A 10,016-nucleotide genomic window follows, 5' to 3' on the forward strand; every position below is an offset into this window, starting at 1 on the left:
GATGATAATATGGACAATTTTATACTGGTGCGTCAATGATGTTAAGTATATTAAATTTTATATCCATCAATGACGTAGTATTTTCAGTTGTCCATCTGCTGCGTGGAACTATTTAGTTTGTTGATAGTAAAATCGTTAGTCAACAAAACCTATAACAGCATTCTAGTTCTTGTTAAAGTTCAAAGACGTTCGAATGTTCCTTTTCAGGTGCTATGTTTATCTCGGCCACGGTCTTAGGATTTATGTCAACTCTCAGCAAGAAGACACAACCACGAACAAAAGACTCCCATCTAAGGGTGACAGTACCTCTCAATGAAGGTGATACTGAAGTGGCATTACTACAACCATCAAAACCTATGATTGAAACGAAACAAACATACAGCGAGTATTGTGATGACAAACCTTCTGTAGCAGCAGCAGTAGCTGTACTGATGCCAGCAACTGAATCAAAGGAAAACTGTGGGGATGATTGTACTGAAGTGGGTAACAAAAGCATTGGTACAAACAACTGAAACAAGACAAAAGTCAAGGCTGTGTTGTGAACATACGGAAGGATATAACATAGAGGAATGTATTTTATTTTGATCATTTGCAGTATCGTGAAGACCATTACACTGAAACGGGTAACAGACGTGTTTCATTGAGGAGAGAGTAGGATATTTTGATCATGTTGATGAGAACTCATGTCCATTTATTGAAGCGGGTAACATAAATATACTACCCATCAAAAGTTTAGACTCACTTAAAGCACTCACTATATGTTATGCATATATGTATGGTTACATCGAAGATGAATTGCTCCACTAACTTGGGGGAACCAACTGAAAACATGAATTGCACGAGGATCATGCATCAAATTGCTGTAAAGCATGTGCAAGTATCATGCATGTGCACAGCTGCGTTTTGGTGTAAAGTTTTGTTACAAATTCGTCAATTTTCACTGAGTTTCATCATTTATTGAACTCATAACAATAATCTTTTCAACGTTACAAGTGTGTTTCACAATACATCAGTTTATGTGTAAACAGTACCTTTTTAACAGGATGGAATTTACTTTAGAACAGTTGACTTAAGTAAATGGCTAGATTTACACTAGTGAGTCTAAACTTTTTAATGGGAGTATATGTCGCATAGAAGAACATGTTATTTTCATGGCCTGTGAAGATCCGGGTTAGAATTAGACTTCAGTAAGCCATGCTTGTCTTAAGAGACGACTAACGGGATCGGGTGGTGAGGCTCGCTGACTTGGGTGACACATGTCATCGTATCCCAACTGTGCAGATCGATGCTCATAGAGTTGATCACTAAATTGTCTGGTCCAAACTCGATTATTTGCAAACCGCTGCCATGTAGCTGGAATATTACTGAGTGAACTAAACTCACTCACTGTTATTTTTGTTGTGATCTTGTTCAGTGTCGTGATGACCCGTTCTTTGAGAAGAAAGTATGTTATTTTGATTTTGTTGATGTACAGTATCTTGACAATCAGTATATTGAAGCGGGCAGCAATAGTAACAGTACGTTGTTGAGAAGTGAGTGTGTTATTATGCACATGCTCATTCAAAGTGACATAATCACAGTTCCCTTTCCATGGCCCCGTACATTGATGATGTCAACAACGATTGGTACTTTTACCATGGAACTCTACATAGTAATTTATTGTTATTGAAAATATTTACAGCTTTCTTTTCACGGCCCCCTAAATTGATGATGTCAGCAAAGGTTGGTACATATTACCATAGAACAGAGTTACACGCCCCTATCAACACTGTCACGCAACACAGCAGGTGAGAAAATTTAGGTAATTATCAAACTGCCTCGTGAAATTTGACAAATAACTGTAAATACTACTTTATACGGGACTAGAGCATCTATATGAACTAATTATGATAGACCTAACGCTCTATATAGCGAGGATCGGGCTCTTTACACACCCGAGGGGTAGCCGACAGGTCGGCCATTGTGGCACCTACACCCCGTACACCGCCAGCTCTGTTGTACCCTGCAGACTGACTCTCTGTGCTGTGCTATTCTCTATACATCTCATCTTGTCCTTTTCCCTTGTGCGATATGTGGAAGTTTGTGCTGATACTGGGCCTCTTGAGTTTGATCTACTGACTGGGGAAAATGTTTGTTTACATTTGTGCGACAATAGTGACGTCACAGATAGCTCAAGACTGACCAGTGTTTTGTGCTATAAGCATATGATAACTGCAACTCTCCCTGTAAAGACACTGATTCCTTCAACGTTACATCTGTCAGGAGATATAGAGCTCAATCCCGATCCTATTGATGGTCTAGAGGAGATGAGGAGGGACATTGTGAAACAGATAAAGGCGAGTGAGGATAGATTATCTAGGGATATAAGATCTATAAAAGATGACATTAGATACATGAAATCTGACATCCACGAGCTCAGAGAGTACATAAACAGTAGTAAACAAGAGCAGGATGTGATGAAACTAGATATTGAGGCTTTGAATGACAGGACAGTGGGTATCGAGAAGCATTTGGAAGAATTAGACATTAAATTCGAGGATCAAGAGCAACGTAGCAGAAGAAACAATCTCGTGCTATATAATGTGCCTGAGAGCGGTCAACGAGAGACATACACTGAGAGTAAGGATAAAGTTTTGACAGTTATCAATAAGGCCAGGGTAGTGAAGAATCTCCCACCTTTAGTCCCGAGGGATATAGAAAGGGCACATAGACTTTCTACTAAGAGGGGTGACAAGACTAGGCCCATTATAGCTCGCATGTGCCATTGGGAGGATAAGTGGCAATCGGTGAACATGAGGAGTGTTTTGAAGGACCAGGGGTGGGGATTGCTAACGACCTCACAACTTACCAAGGCAAAGAACTTCAACGACGACGCAGTGAAAACCCTAACATGCGTTACTATTTCAAGGGTAACAAACTGATGGAAGCTCACTGGGACGACTCCGATAGGGCGACAGGCACACCTGCACCCACTCAGTCTCCCTCACACCATGCCGGGAACACCCCGCGAGAGCGTAGTAGCAGCCAGGGTCGTCCCCGCCGTGGTCTCAGGTCAGATTCGCGTCGCCCTCCCAGGGAACACTCTCATTAGGGGTGGGGCCAAGGCCACGATTCTCGTAAACATTTTACGGGTCATCCGAAACGACCGGAGCAGAAAGATGTGACCTCCGCAAGTGTTAACAATACATCGGACTTTGTGAACTTTGTGTTTTGGAACATTGGTGGGATAACACACACATTATCTGATAATGATTTTATTGATTATACCAAATTGATGTCATTGGAATTAGTGAAACTTGGAGTAAGAATATAGATATTCATAATATTTTCCCAGAATTTTGAGGTGATTGAAAGAGCAGCAGATAAAATATGTACCCGTGGAAGACTTTCCGGTGGGATATTAGTCTTGATACCTGATCAGTTTTGTAAATATTTGAATGGACAAAAACGACAGAAAATGCAGATTTTATATTATTTAACCTGTATTATTTGGTCTGGACAGATATATCCTCTACTCGTGTGTATATATTCAACCAGAAGGCTCGGCATGGTACGATAAACTATATCCACATTGTAAAAATGGAATAATTTTATTTCAAGATTCTTTATTAGATGTTATATCTCAAGTACCAGATGTTTATATTCTCTGTGGTGGTGATTTTAATGCTCCAACTGGCACAAACCCGGACTTTGTAGAGGATGATTTATTAGAATACACAGAAAATCAAAAAGAATCCTATTGGGACTTTTTAACTGGCGTTTTTAATCTAAAACGTTTTTCCGCCGAGAGAACTCTAAACAATTTTGGTAAAACCTTCCTAGATCTATGTTCTACCTTGAATATCTATATTATGAACGGGCGGTGTGGCAGCAATCTAGAAACTGGGGATTTTACGTACATAGGGAATAATGGTACAAGCCAAATAGATTACATTATATCATCATCAATATTATTTGACGTTGTTGGTGCTTGTAGTATACAATCTCGTATCGAGTCAGATCATTTACCAATAACACTATTAGTAAAGACAGATCATGTTAGATATTCTGACGGGTGTGATTCAAATCCAAATAATGCTTATAAGTTTTTCTTGGAAAATGATAAAGCTGAACAATTTAGAGAGAATCTGTTTTCCGATCATGTTTTCCGATAAAGCAGTTGATAACGCATTCACAAATATTAATGACAGCATTAAACACGTCACTAATGCTCTCTGTTTAGCTGCGGAAAATATGAAATGATAAAAATTAGTACATCGAAGAAAATATCAAACAAATGGTATGATAGTGAATGTGAGAAACTTAAAACTAAACGTTGTAAGCTATTAAATAAGTTTAGAAAATCGAAAGATAAGAGGTCATTTGAAGAATATTGTCAGATATGAAATGAATAAAATGCAGTGTGTAAACAAAAGCGACTTTTGATTACTTTAAAGAAAAGCGGTTAGACATAGAAAATAGCATATCGGACTCCAAAATGTTTTGGCTTAAACTGCAAACTTTGAACACTTCTACCGTACCAAAAAACAATATTAGTATGAATGAGTGGCATTGGCATTTTAGAAATCTGTTCAACTAATAATACGGATAACTTTGTTGACGACGCAAATCCGTCAACGTCTCCTGACTCTTATTTTGCGCTAACAGAGGATATGCTGGATTCTCCTATTAGTAGGGACGATATTTTAGACAGCATGACATGCTTAAAACCCAATAAATCACCAGGCATTGATGACATAACACCCGAGTTAATTAAGAATTCGGCTGATATTTTAACACAATTTTTAGAATTATTATTCAATATAATTTTAGAAAATGGTATTTTTCCAACTAGTTGGACAATCAGTATTATTGTCCCGCTCCATAAACAAGGCAGTATCGATAATCCAAATAATTACAGGGGCATTACTCTTTTAAGTATTTTTAGTAAGGTTTTCACTTCTATAATTAACAGAAGATTAGTAACTTGGGGAGAGGCATTGAATAAAATAAATGAATTCCAGGCAGGATTTAGACATGCATATACGACTACTGACAATATGTTTATATTACAAAGTATTACACAGAGATATCTCAACACCAAAGGTGGTAAACTCTATACACTCTTCGTTGATTGTCTATTTTTAATATCCATGGTCTAAGTCCTAAAATGAAAAAAATGATTCAGAATATGTATGAACATGTTAAAGCGTGTGTTAGGAATAACAATGAATTCTCAGATTCTTTTGAACTACAACTCGGGGTAAGACAAGGCTGTATACTTAGACCATTTTTATTCTCATTTTTCATAAATGAATTAGCAACCCAAATTGAAAGCAATTGTGAGTATGGAATACAGTTACACCCTGACCTAGTACATATTTTTCTTCTGCTCTTTGCGGACGATATCCTGCTATTCTCAAGCACTGTTGCAGGTTTTCAAAGACTAAGTCTTATACAAGAACTTGAGAGTTATTGTGACAAATACAAATTAACTTTAAACAGAAATAAAACTAAAGTAGTAGCTTTTAAAAAGGGGGGACGTTTATCAAAAAACGAGAAATGGTTGTATCAAGGTAAAGAATTATAATGCACCAGTTCGAACAAATATTTGGGAACGTTCTTCAGAAGTTGTTTATGTTGGACAGCACATGTTAATTACGCTTGTTTGCAAGCACAAAAGGTCATGATAGGTATCCTTAAACAATTAAATGTACTTAGAGACATAGATATAAGTTCATATTTTAAAATATTCGATGCCAAAAGTAAGCCAATTTTATTGTATGGAGCCGAAATATGGGGTTTGAATTATTACAATGATATTGAAAGAGTTCAATTGAAAGCATGTAAAAGATTTCTTGGTGTTAAACGCAATACGAGGAATACAATGGTGTATGGAGAATGTGGTAAACACCCGATGCATTTGTTTTCAAATATCAGAGTTATAAATACTGGTTAAACTTACTGAAGATGCCTTCCTATAGGCTACCAAAGAAATGTTATAATATGATGATGCTATTCGATAAAAATTGACATACAAATAGGGTTTTTTCTGTTAGAAATTTTCTATTTTCGAAAGGGATTGGTTTTGTATGGAACGATCAGTTTGTTGATTCTGAGGGTAAGTTTCTTTTAGAACTAACACGCAGATTAAAAGATATCTATTTGCAAGAATGGTTTGAAAAGTTATCACTTTCCAGTAAATGTTTGTATTATAAGATGTTTAAATGTACTTTTGACGCCGAAATTTATCTTTCATGTCTAAACGTTAAAAAGTATAGGATAGCGTTAAGCAGATTAAGATGTTCTTCACATGATTTATTTATTGAAAGTGGAAGATTTAAAAATGTCAAAAAAGCAAATAGAACTTGCAAACTATGTGATCTTAACCAAATAGAAGATGAATATAATAATAATAATAATACTATTCCATTTATATTGCGCGTTTATCCATGCACATTGCATGCTCAAAGCGCAGACATATTACCCCTGGTCAACGAGTACAGAACACTCCATGTGGAGAATACAACCGGTCGCCTGTCAGGCGCTCAAGGTTCAAATTCAGACTACCATCGTATCATACCAGGTACCCAATTTTACTGCTGGGTGGACAGAGGCAATCTTGAACAAACTCACTTGCCTAAGGTGAGACCACATGCGTCACATGTGCTTCGTTGTGGGGTAGGACTGAAGTCCTAGAAACTTTCAGGAGTCGAGCTGCCAAACACGGTCACCCATCCGAGGACTGTCCGCGACCAACGTTGCTTAACTTCAACTGATTGTGACCTGAGCTCTACGCACAGGACCACACACCGCCACAATATCACAATATCATTTTCTTTTAATTTGCCCTGCTTATAATTCCCTGAGAAAGATGTATATTCAGAAATATTATTGTGCCCATCAAAACCTTTATAAATTTTCAGCATTGTTAAATAACAAAAAAAAACATACTATACTTCAAAACCTGTCCATGTTTGCTTACTATGCCATGTTATTTAGGACAGAATATATCTCAGAACACAATCTAACCTACAGTCAATTATTTTCTCTTCTTCATGTATATTACATGTGCGTGTAAGTATTGATTTATAAATGTGTTGTACTACAGGCCTGTGGCCTTTCAGTACCGGAAATAAATATATATATATATTACCATATAACATCGTGACCAATCAGCTTTTGTTTGCGATTGAGTATCTAACGCTCTCTACATAGAGTATGAATACAGTTATGTTACGGATCTGAAATATGGGGAACAAGCTACTGTAAAATTATTGAAACTGTGCACACCAGATTTTGCAAGTCATTTCTTAAAGTTAGTAAAACTACCAACAACAACATGGTTCCGGGAGAGTGTGGGAGAGCTCCCCTCCAGTATCAATATATCTCAAGAGCAGTCAAGTACTGGTGCAGACTGATACAGCTTCCACGAAACAGACTTCCTTATCAGGCATATCTAATGATAAAAACTCTCGATGATAATGGTAAAACAACATGGGCTTCTCATATTAGGTTGATATTATTCCAATATTGATTTGGTTTCTTATGGATATCTCAAGACATAGGCTGTATATCCACATTCATGGTAATTTTTAAACAGAGATTCTATGACTACTTCACTCAAAACGGGCATGCATCACTATTTTCGTCACCAAAATGTAAATACTATTCACAATTTAAATCATCTCTAAGCGTCGAACCATATTTAACCAGTGAATTGCTACCAAATCAACGTAAAATCATAACTCAGTTTCGGTGCTGTAACTTCAGACTCGCAGTGGAATGTGGCCGTCATACAAACACCCCGTATAATGAACGTCTCTGCCTCTTTTGTCATGCTGCTGGCCTTGATTACATCGAAGATGAACTCCATATTTTATTAATATGTCCAAAATATTCCCAACAAAGATCTGATTGTTTTTCAATACATCTGACTCAACCACCGACAATTGAAACCTTCATCCGATTGTTGTCATCAGACAATATACATATTTTAAAATCATTGAGTAAATATCTTTCACAAGTTCGCCGTAGAAGGAATGATTATCTGTAAAACAAATCAATACTAAACTTTACTTAGCTTTACTCAGTATGTATTTACTTTTGCCAAATGTATGTATTATGGGCCTTGGGCCTAAATTACCGAAAAAACCTGTCTGTCTGTCTGAATACAGTTATGACATGTGAAGTACAGAACTGGACTGAAACTCAGCAATCCTACCAGGACCTGTCCTGTTTACATACAACGATAGATGGTCTCAGTACCACACGTTAGTTGTTAGAGCCATTAATATTGGAAGAGTGATCAGCCTGTATGTCACTTTGCAGATTGTGCGTCTGTGAACTCCAATGACATAGACTGGAGTTCATGATTTATGTCGGTGGTTGTATAATGACAACGTGTGTTATTCGCGTTGAAGGGAATAGTGACTTTACACTTTCATCTCATCGCCTGGCTGATAACTCGGTTGAGTGTTAAGTCAAACTCACCTTAATTTAAGGCAGAAAGGTTCGTTTTGTGGCAGTTCTCCAACACGCTTCTTCTCAGTTTTCTCGTTGTTGATGTTTGTCCGTTAAAGGCTGTAAATGTTGTATAGTCTTATGTCATGATATATACAATATACATTTACAATAAAGCCACCAACTGCATTCTGTCCTTGTTAACCAATCATAATGGCGCTTGCGAAGTAAGGCCAGAAGCGATTGTTGTGTTCTGTTTGGAAACTGATTGTGGCTACAGGTAGATTGTCATGTGCTGAAGTGGCCTGTGAAAGTGATGCTTATGTCTATCAATTTACTCCATGGAAAGCTCAAGGGATGGGATGGCAGTATTATTACCCGCATGAGGGAGATACGGATTGGATGAAGTAACAGCAAGCAGAAACATTCTACCTAATATATCAGAGTCACTCGTCAGGGGAGGACGCTTCATCTGGCAGTTATGGAGACATGAACTTCTACTTATTGTCTGTCGCCTATCAGTCCGATCATTGGTCCGTTCCAAACTTGATTATGGCTCCATCATATATGGTGGAGCCTGCAAAGGCAATCTAAAACTACTTGATTATGTCCACCACCAAGGTCTAAGACTTTGTCTTGGATCTTTTAGAACTTTTCTTGTTGCCAGTCTCTATGTCGAAGCAGACGAGCCTTCTCTTGCCCAACGACGTATAAAATTATCTTTACAATATCTTACAAAACTATATTCTAACGAATCGAATCCTGCATTTCACTGTATCTTTAATCCTCTCTATGAGGATTTGTACAACCAGAAATCTTCTTTTGTTCCGCCACTGGGGCTCAGAATGAAGCCATTTATTACATCTGCCAGCTGCCAGCTGGATAATATAGCTCCTTCTCGTCTTCTTTCTTCTCCTCCTTGGCAATTGGTTAGGCCACAAGTTGACCTAACTCTGACAAAGTTTACAAAAATCAGAAACTAATGAATTACAATATAAACAAGAGTATAATCAATTAAAAACTAAATATAATACATATAAATCCTTATTTACAGATGGGTCCAAGGACGGTGGCGCAGTGGCATGTGCCACTGTCATTGGATCAAGAACAATATCTTCTAGAATACCGGATAACAGCTCTATATTTACAGCAGAAGCAACCGCCATCTTAACAGCTCTTAAATATATTCAAAGACATCCAAAATATAAACAATATATAATCTTTTCTGACTCTCTTTCTTGCCTTCAGGCTATTAAAAATCTATCTTGCAAACATCCAGTTTTAATTGAAATAATCGAATTATATAATGATCTTGCTAATGGCCAATGCGACATCGTCTTCTGTTGGTTACCCAGCCACGTTGGCCTTTCTGGGAACACAATGGCCGATCTTGCTGCCAAGGCAGCACTACACTAATCTGTGACACCACTTCTTATCCCATACTCTGATTACAAAGCTAGCATTAGAACCTACATCCGTGATTTGATGCAGAAGAAGTGGAACACCCAAGTAGGTATAAATAAATTACATGAAATAAAACCTTATATTGGTTACACCTACTTGGGTTGTCAATC

The sequence above is a fragment of the Haliotis rubra genome, unplaced genomic scaffold, assembly GCF_003918875.1.
Source record: "Haliotis rubra isolate DU_JTF1 unplaced genomic scaffold, ASM391887v1 Scf139, whole genome shotgun sequence".
Lineage (NCBI taxonomy): Eukaryota > Metazoa > Mollusca > Gastropoda > Lepetellida > Haliotidae > Haliotis > Haliotis rubra.